Genomic DNA, 10909 nt, shown 5'->3' on the forward strand with positions numbered 1-10909 from the left:
TCCAAGGTGGAGATAGTAAGAAAAATTATCAACTCTCTACCAAAATGCTGGGAATCAAAAGTGACAGCGATTCTTGAAGCTAAAGACCTCAAGAAGCTCGAAGTCAATGAACTCATCGGGTCACTTATCACCCATGAGTACACATTGAAAAGAGGATAAGAAGAAGGAAAGCCAAAGAAGAGCTTAGCACTTAAAGCTGTTCCTCATGAAAGTGAAAGTGATGAAGATGAGGAAAATGAAGATAAAGATGAAGAAGTTGGGATGATAACAAGAAGAATTCAGAGGTTCTTGAAGAGAAATAGAACTCCTCCAAGGAAATCTTTCAAAAAGTTTTCCAAGAAAGATTCAGGTAAAAATGACACTTTAATTTGTTATAAATGCAATAAACCTGGTTATATCAAACCAGATTGTTCTCTGCTAAAGAAAGATTGAAACAAGGGCAAGAAAGCAATGAAAGCTACATAAGATGATGATTCAAGTAGTTCAGATAGTGAAGCAAGCAATGGAGAATCAGCAAATCTTTGTCTTATGGCTAAAGATGACATTGAGGTAACAAATCTTGATAATATTAAAGATCCTTCATATGAAGAATTGCAAAATGTTTTAGAAGAGGTATATGAGGAATTTGAAAAATTGGGTATCAAGTATACTGCTTTGAAAAAGAAATTTTTTTTTTTAACAAACGAAATTGAAATTTTAAGAAAAGAAAGTATCATTTTGAAAGATGAAAATCTTGAATTAAATAAGAAGAAAACCGATTTAGAAAATATTATTGAAAACTTTACGATTGGAAAAAGAAATTTTGAAAAACTTCTTGGTAGTTAAAGATGTGTTTTTGACAAGGCAGGTTTGGGATATATGCCAAAACAAAAATACAAACCTTATAAAAATTTCTTTGATAATCATTCTACATCAAAAACTAATATTCAAAATTCTTTTCATAAAAATAATTTTGTCAAAAAATGATATTATTATAATCATTCAAGTTTTTCATATATGTCACATGCTATTTGCAATTTTTGTAATAGAAATGGTCATAATTATCATACTTGTCCTATTAGAAGAAATCATACAATGACTATTAGGGTCATATGGCTACCTAAAAATCTTGTTTCTTCTAATACTAATAAATAAAGGACCCAAAGAACTTGGGTACCAAGAAAAATCATTTTAATTGTTTTTATAGGTATGCATGAAGTCTTCCACAAGCAAAAACAAATAGTTTTTAGATAGTGGATGTTCAAGACACATGACGGGAGACAAGACTAAGTTCTTTGATCTTAGATCTAAAGAAGAAGGACACGTGACATTTGGAGACAACTCGAAATGGAAGATCGTGGGAATAGGTAAAATTGGTAATGAATCTTCTCTCATAATTGAAGATGTTCTACTTATTAAAGGTCTAAAACATAATCTTTTGAGCATAAGTCAATTATGTGATAAAGGATTTACAGTTACTTTCAAAATGGATAAGTGCATTATTTCGAATGATCATGATTGTAATATTTGTTTTATTGCTTTTAGAAATAATAATGTTTATACAATTGATTTTGAAGAAATTACCTCACAAGATGCTATTTGCTTTTCAGTTCAAAATGAAACTAGTTAGTTATGGCATAGAAGATTAGGTCATGCCAACATGGAACTTATTTCCAAACTTTCAAAAAATGATCTTGTGAGAGGTTTACCAAAAATACATTTTCTTAAAGACAAAAATTTGTGATGCATGTCAATTTGGTAAACAAACAAAAACTTCTTTTAAAATTAAGAAACATATTTGCACTACTAGACCATTGCAACTGATACACATGGATCTTTTTGGACCAAATAGAGTTGCAAGTCTAGGAGGAAAATATTATGCATTTGTTATTGTTGATGATTTCTCTAGATATACTTGGGTCATCTTTCTTGCTCATAAAGATGAGGCACATAATGCCTTTATCAAGTTATGCAAGAGAATTCAAAATGAAAAGGGCTTAACTATTTCAAGTATCCGAAGTGATAGGGGAAAAGAGATTGTTAATAAAAATATTGAAACATTTTGTGATGAAAATGGTTTTGTGCATAATTTTTCTGCTCCTCGAACTCCTCAACAAAATGAGGTAGTAGAGAGGAAAAATAGATCTCTTCAAGAGATGGCAAGAACAATGCTCAATGAGAACAACTTGCCTAGTTATTTTTGGGCCGAAGCGGTAAGTACTGCATGTTATGTTATAAATAGAGTTATGCTAAGGTCTAAGTTAGATAAAACCCCCTATGAACTTTGGAATGAGAAAAAGCCCAACATTGGTTACTTTTATGTATTTGGATGCAAATGTTTTATTTTGAATGACAGGGATAATTTAGGCAAATTTGATGCAAAATCTGATGAAGGTATCTTTCTCGGGTATTCTACTAATAGTAAAGCTTATAGAGTATTCAATAAAAAGACTTTGACTGTACAAGAATCTATGCATGTAGTATTTGATGAATCTAATTCTTCACTCTCCAAGAAATCTATTGATGAAGAAACAGGGGGTATAAATAATACGGAAAGTCTCAATCTCAACAAAGAGAAAACAATAGAGGAAGTTCAACATGGAGCCATCAGGAAAGATCATCAAAATTTAATACAAGATACAACCAAACAGTGAAAATTTGTGAAAGATTATCCAGTGGAACAAATTTTGGGAGAACCTTCACAAGGTGTAAGTAATCGATCATCTCTTAGAAATTGAACCCAAAAATATTGATGACGCACTTCTTGATGAATCTTGGATTCTAGCTATGCAAGAAGAGTTAAATCAATTTGAAAGAAATGATGTTTGGACACTTGTTCCTAGACCCAAAAATCATACTATTATTGGAACAAAATGGGTTTTTAGAAACAAGAAAGATGAGTCCGGAGTCATTACTAGAAATAAGGCTTGACTTGTAGCCCAAGGTTTTAATCAAGAAGAAGGAATCGATTATGATGAGACATATGCACCTGTCGCAAGATTAGAAGCTATTCGAATGCTACTTACATATGCTTGTTATAAAGATTTCAAACTTTTTCAAATGGATGTTAAAAGTGCTTTCTTAAATGGTTTTATAAATGAAGAGGTATATGTTGAGCAACCTCCAGGTTTTGAAAATCATATTTCCCCAAATCATGTTTTCAAACTCACAAAAGCACTATATGGACTTAAACAAGCTCCTAGAGCTTGGTACGAAAGACTTAGTGGTTTCTTGATTGAAAAAGGTTTTTCAAGAGGAAAAATCGACACAACTCTTTTCATTAAATATGAAAATGATGATATTCTTTTAATTCAGATTTATGTTGATGATATAATATTCGGTGCTACTAATGAAAATATGTGTCAAGTTTTTGCTAAGACTATGCAGGAAGAATTTGAGATGAGTATGATGGGAGAACTTACATTCTTTCTCGGATTGCAAATTAAGCAAGCAAAAAGTGGGACATTCATCAATCAATCAAAATATATTAAGGAATTACTGAAAAGGTTTGGGATGGAAAATGCTAAGGAAATTGGAACACCAATGAGCCCATCAACTAAACTTGATAAAGATGAATCCGGTAAGCCAGTTGACTCGAAGATATATCGAGGTATGATTGGTAGCTTATTATATTTAACAGCCAGTAGACCAGATATTATGTTTAGTGTGTGTTTATGTGCACGCTTTCAATCATCTCCAAAAGAATCACATTTAATTGCAGTTAAGCGCATTCTTAGATATCTTAGTGGTACAATTAACCTAGGGTTATGGTACCTAAGCACACATCTTTCGATCTAATCAGCTACACAGATGCAGATTATGCTGGCTGTAAAATAGATCGAAAAAGCACTAGTGGAGCATGCCATTTCTTAGGTCATGCATTAGTTTCCTGGTTTAGTAAAAAATAAAATTCTGTTGCACTATCTACAGCTGAGGCAGAATATGTTGCTGCGGGTAGTTGTTGTGCTCAAGTTCTCTACATGAAGCAACAACTTGAAGATTTTAAACTCAAGTATAATCACATTCCAATCAAATGTGATAATACAAGTGCTATAAATCTTTCAAAGAACCCAATACAACATTCTAGAACTAAACATATTGAAATAAGGTATCATTTTCTTCGAGATCATGTGCAGAAAGGCGATATAATATTAGAGTTCACAAACACACATGATCAGTTAGTAGATATTTTGACAAAACCTTTACCAGAAGATAGATTATGTATGATCAAAAGAGAAATAGGTATGATGCATGCTATGAATATCTCTTAAAAGATAGACCAGAGTCAATAAAAATAGAGATAGATTTTTTAAATACTTTTACATAAACTTGAGATTCTTAGCCTTATGTTTGAGACACTCATTCTCTTCATACAATATTATGTCATTCTTATCCATGGGAACCGGCAAGCGGAATGAAGAATCTAATAAAGATTTCAACTGTTTATTCTTCTGCCAAATGATTCCTTCCCTTGTATGAGACTCTTGAACAATTCGTTGAAGTACAACAATTTGTTCTTTGAGCTTTTCAATTTTATGATTTTTGGCTTGTAGCTGCTGAGAAAAAGCAACAATAGAGGAAGAGTAGCGAGTCCCAAGACTCACCAAGTCATAAATAGCATCAGAATCTGACTTATTAGTCAGATTATTATTTTCCTGCTGCAAGATGGCACCAATGGCAGCTGCAGAAAGGACAGGAGGTTGAGATGCAGAATGCCTCATGGATGGATCTAGAGAAATGTTAGAAGAATGAGCCATTGAGAAAAGAATAGAAGGCTTAAAACGAGAATGTTGAAGGAATGCAGATGAGTTATAGAGATGAGATGAAAACTTGATGCGGATTGGATGAACTTCAGGATTGATTTTATAGAGATAGCATAAAGAATAAGACAAGTTATCATCCAAGTCAAAGAGCAATGTATTTTTTTTCTCGATCGGTGAAAATGACATTTTTTAGAAACTCGGAGCCTTCAATCTCGTTTGTCAACAACATCAGACGTTTTTTTCAAATCTCTAGCCGCACTTGTCGGGTCACGGATGGATGAAATTTATTTATTTATCTACAGTGTCTACTAACGCACCGTTTTCTTCAGGTCCATTTACTTGTTGCGGATCCTTTTTAATGATGCCAAAAGGGGGAGAAGTGTTAGACTAGAACATTAACATTGTTTGAATTGCTAAACTTATTATATATATTTGGAATTATATTTATACTTTTTCTTGAAAAACTAACGCACATTCTCAGGGGGAGCTTAAGTATTAATACAGGTTTCAGGTTCTATCAAATATTTGTCATCATCAAAAAGGGGGAGATTGTTGAACCCAAGATTTTAAGTTTTGTATAATTATATATTTACACATGGATTTTGATGATAACAAATGAATTCAAAGAATAAAGAAGTCTCAAGCTCAAGTTGTCTACACAATGGAGTCAAGCACATCAAGGAAACAAGCATGAGCAAGAAGGGAACAAATTCACATTAAAATTATAGAGTAATGTTGTAAATCTCTTCAAAATTTGAAATTAGGATTAATGCTCAAAATTAATATTTTATCATAAAGCATTAAAATACATTTTCCACATGTGTATGAATATTTTTGAAAATTAAATTTGAAAATTTTGAAAGATGATTGATTGTCATCTTTTGCATGTGCATGCCTTGATTAAAGGGTTGAACTTTGAAAATATTAAAGATGATTGATTTTCATCTTTCACATGTGCATGTTTTATTTGAATATTTTCAAAAGTGATTGATGCTTTTTTAGACTTATACAAATGGTAGATGATTTTGTTTGAAAAATTTGAAAAGTAAAGTGTGCTCATTTTGTCATATACAAAAAATAAAATATTAGGTTTGAATTTTTTGAAAAGGAAAGTGTGCTCATTTTGTCATATGCCAAAAGTAAAAGATTAGGTTTGATTTTTTTGAAAAAGTGAATGATGTTGTCTTTGACAATTGGAAAAGAAGAACCTTTTATTTGAATTTTTTGAAAAAGTGAATGATGTTGTCTTTGACATGTGAATCTTTTTAAATTTGAATATGAAGTCTCATATGCCTATAAATAGATCATTTGAGAGCTTTACATTCACAACACCAAGGGCATACAATATTCATTCAAAACTTTCATTCTCTCTTCTCTAAGCATTGAGCCTTAATCCTTGTTCATTTTGAGAGATATAGTTTGCGCTGTATTGTTCTTATTTCACTCATTGAGGAGTGTTTTCTGATAACCTACCCACTATCAGCTCTTGTATCAAAAAAAGGGTGTGTATAACCCTTGTGTGCGTAGAAAGTATTCTACACGGGGAATAGTTAAATCACCAAATATAAGGTGATTGCAAGTGTAGAAGGTGTTCTACACGGATCCTTTGTAGCGGTGTTGTTCAAAGGTGTAATAGATTTCTATCTCCACTTTAAGGAGGTTGAATAGTGAATTTGGGAATCCTCAAGGGGTAGCTTGAGGCGAGGACGTAGGCAGTAGGGCCGAACCTCGTTAACATACTGAGTTTGCTTCTCTCTTACCCTTACTTTTTATATTTATTGTTATTTCATATTTTGTTTATATTTTATATTATATATTTGATTTATAATTGTTATTTTTTTTAATACAAATCAATTCACCCCCCCTCTTGTGTTAGTCATCTGGGCAACAGTAACTATAGTAAATTAGTAATATCAATTAACTATATAAGGTATAGTTATATAAAACATATAAATATATATGATTAATGCATAAAAAATACATATTATAGTAACTATATACTAGATAAGCCCTTAATATATATAGTATATATATATATCTATATATTATATATTGACTTATAGTAAACTAGTAATGTAAAATATAAAATAAGCTATAGTAACTTATATAGTAACATATAGTAACTTATATAATAACTTACAGTAAATTAGTAATTTAAATTAACATATACTAACTATATTAACTTATATTATTCATTATAATGTTTATATATTATTATTTATTAGATGTTAATATATTGATAACACATATTTTTATAAAATATGCATAATATCAGAGTCGGAGTCGGATCAGAGCGGAGTCGGAGTCGGGACACCTCCACCTCCGACTCTGACTTATAGGGAAAAAAAAACTCCGACGCCAACTCCGATTCGTCGGAGTCGGAGTGGAGCCGGAGTGGAGTCGGAGCTGGAGTCAGAGTCGGAGTCAGATTTTCAGATTTCTGCTCAGCCCTAGGATTGCATGGTTTATAATTTCCATGTGTAACAATCATCGGGTAAATATGAATAACCGAAGTCAATCCTAACCGATGGTTTGCACGCACCTTCAACATTGTCCAGGCTCAACTCGATATATTGTGGCCAAAGGCGAGCCACTAAGTACATGAGGCTTTAATTTAAAAATGATAATAATATTTAAATAAGAAAATTCTATTAAAAAATTTTGAGATGCAAAACAACTATTATTGTTTTGTTTAATGTTGATTTTAATGTTTGATTTTATGGTAAACTATTTTTTTCTATAATTTGTTTTTCATTGTGGGGGGCGTCGGACTCCAGGTGGGGTGGCCTTGGTCCGTTAGCCGGCCCTAACATTGTCCCACACTGACTAAGCGAAAGATACAAAACGGCTTTATATACGGTTTTACGACTGGGCTGGGCTGCCCATGTTTAAAGGCACAGAGCGTTGGGGTTTAACTCACTAAACACTCAGCCGAGCCGCCCATATTTCAAGTTGAGACTGAGTCGGATCTCTCGTCCGAGATCTCGCTTCAGAGAGAACGTCAACGAGCGTCTCACGGTGCAAAGGCAACTTTCCGTTCTCAGCGGTGGAAGATAGAGGGCAAGGCCTTCCTTCTAAGAGAGGAGAAACCCAACACATTTTTTAATTTTCTGTGGGGAACGGATCTTTTTTATTGTCTTTGTTGTTTGTGATGTTTTGATTGCTCCAGCGAGTTTTGTGGTGATTGCTGCCGTTGTTTCAAACGTACTCTGGCCTTGCCGATTTGTGGCACTTTATAAGTTTCTTGAGCGAAAATGTGAGCTGTATGCACTCTTTCTTTTTCTTTATTTTTGTCTTAATTTATTTAAACAATTATGTAGTCATGCAGACTAACCTCCCGATAACACAGTGTTTTGCATTGCTCTATAATTATGCTTATTCCGATGCGCGCTTGTTAATAAGTGACATGCTGCTTGATCACCTCCATCTTTTCATAAGCTACATAATGCACTAATGTTGTAATAAGATCTGTGATAGATCATGTACTTCGTCGGCTATGCCTTGCCTTTATTAATTAATGAAAACGTTTTTACTCTCTTGTTTTTTTTTTTTTCAGGGCCTGGAGAGGGAGCGAGGTGGTGGAATGGCGAACAGTAACAATGAAGTAGAGCTACAGAAAATTTGGCGTTCCAAGTCTAGCAGATACTCTTAGGGTCCATGGAACTTGGTTCTTTTTAACATGACCCTGTATTTATTCGAATGTTTCATTGTTTTACAATTTTCCTCTCTCATCATAGTTCCAACATCAACTGCCGGCATTTTGCTCCATATTTATCATAGCTGCTAGCTGCCAGACTGACTATACCGGTTGAACCCGTGTGTGCAACTTCGACTCAATATCATACTCTTTGAAACTCACTGATTCATGAGTACTAGTGAGCTTGAACGATGTTGATTGGCTAAGATATTATCTAGTACCATGGAGCTAGATTATAAAGCTTCTCTCTCTCACAGCTAGAGCCAATGGGGGTACTCATAAAATAAATTCATGCATTTTTTAAATGTGCTGGATAACATTAGATATCACCATTTCATGGCTCCTCGTATCGAGATTCCAATTTGTTGAGTTTTGGCTTGATTTCCTGCTGAAAGATGTGTTTTTTTGGGGTTTGCTACAGTTCAGCTACAGTGCCGCTCGACCTCCGCTCGAGCGACGCTCGAGCGAACTCATCCAGAGAGTTCCGCTCGACCTCCGCTCGAGCGAAATCTTCCAGAGAGTTTCGCTCGACATCCGCTGGACTGTCCGCTCGAGCGAGAATGCAACCCTAACGTGCGCTCGACACTCCGCTCGACGTCCGCTCGAGCGAATGTTCTGATTAGCGCCTTTTGTTATAAATATATCATTTTCTCTTCATTTTGAAGAGCCCTTCAGCAGCCAGCTTAAGAGAGTTTTGAGAATCCTTTTGTATACAATCCTAAGAGTCCATTGAGTGTATTGGGGCTTTAGGATTAAGGATTTTGTGTGATTAATACTCTTGTACTCCATCTTTTGTTCATAGTGAAATCGTTTGAAACCGACCCAGACAGTGGACGTAGGCTCACATTGAGCTGAACCACTTAAATCTTGGTGTTCTTTGTGTGATTGTCATTTCTTTTGTTGCTTCCGCTATTGTTTGCTTCAACTTAGCCTTTGTTTGTTCAGTCCATTCTCAACAAACTGGTATCAGAGCATTAAGCTCTTTGCAAAATCTTGAGGAATGGCTATGGCAAAGTTTGAAGTGGAGAAATTCGACGGTCAAAACAGCTTTAGCTTATGGCGCATCAAGATGAAGGCTTTGTTACGACAACAAGGCTTGTCGAAAGCTTTGGAGGTGAAGGTATCCGAGGATTCTCCTGCATCGTCAAGAGAAGAAGATGAGAAGGCACATAGTGCCATTTTGTTGTCACTATCAGATGGAGTTTTGAGGGAGGTTGCTGATGAGGAGACCGCTTCCGGTCTTTGGTCCAAGCTTGAGAGCTTGTATATGAAAAAGTCGCTCACCAACCGTTTGTATTTGAAGCAGCGACTATACACTCTCAAGATGAGGGAAGGTACTCCTATTTCCGATCATCTAGATGAATTTAATAAAACTATTATGGATCTAAGGAATATTGATATTAAGCTTGATGATGAGGATCAAGCATTAATTTTGTTGTGTTCGTTGCCGGTATCATTTGAAAGTTTTGTGAGCTCAATGTTGTATGGTAGAGATACCATCTCCTTGGTAGATGTAAAATCTGCTTTGAATTCTAAGGAGTTGAGAACAAAATTGTGTGTACAAGGCACGGACAATCAAGCCAATGGTTTGTTTGTGAAATATTCCTCTGGTGGTAGATCTAATGGAAGAGGTTCGGATTATGGTGGGAGTAGTTCCAGTGGTAGCTCTAAATTTAACAAGAAAAATGTTAAATGTCACTACTGTCATAGGTTTGGTCATTACAGGAATGAGTGTCCCAGATTGAAGGAGGAAAGTAAAAGTTCCTCCAATGTTGTTAGCGTTGAACAATCTAACAACTCTGATATTGTCCTAGCAGTCAGCGGCTCTAGTGGTCACTTTGGTAACAAGTGGGTCATGGATTCAGCTTGTACATTCCATATGTGTTCCAGGATAGATTGGTTCACTACCTATGAATCAATCAACGGTAACTCCGTTTTGGTTGGAAATGATATGGCTTGTGATATTGTTGGGATTGGTTCAGTTGAGATTAAGATGTATGATGGAATCGTTAGAACCTTGTCTAACGTTCGGCATATTCCATCTTTGAAGAAAAATCTTATATCTTTGGGCATTCTTGACTCCTTTGGTTACCAGTATTCAGCTGGAGGTGGAGTCATTCGAGTCTACAAGGGCTCTTCGGTGGTAATGACAGGGAAGAAGACAGATGATCTTTATTTTCTTCAGGGCAATACAGTGATTGGTGGAGCACCTTCAGATGTTCCAGATTCAGGTATTACTCATTTATGGCGCATGTGATTGTACCATATGGATGAATGAGTATGGTCATTTATGAGTAGGCAATTTTTTGCTTTGTGTAATCAGAAGACAGAAAAACTTGATTTGTTTGTTTGCATTGTATTCTTGTAAAGCAGTGCTGAATCAGTTTTTCTGGAGTTTATGTCTTTGTGATTTTTTGGGTATACATCTGGTGTGATGTGGTGCCCTGTTTGTACTCATATTTGTTGATGA

Source organism: Carya illinoinensis, chromosome 15 (assembly GCF_018687715.1).
Source record: "Carya illinoinensis cultivar Pawnee chromosome 15, C.illinoinensisPawnee_v1, whole genome shotgun sequence".
Taxonomy (NCBI): Eukaryota; Viridiplantae; Streptophyta; class Magnoliopsida; order Fagales; family Juglandaceae; genus Carya; species Carya illinoinensis.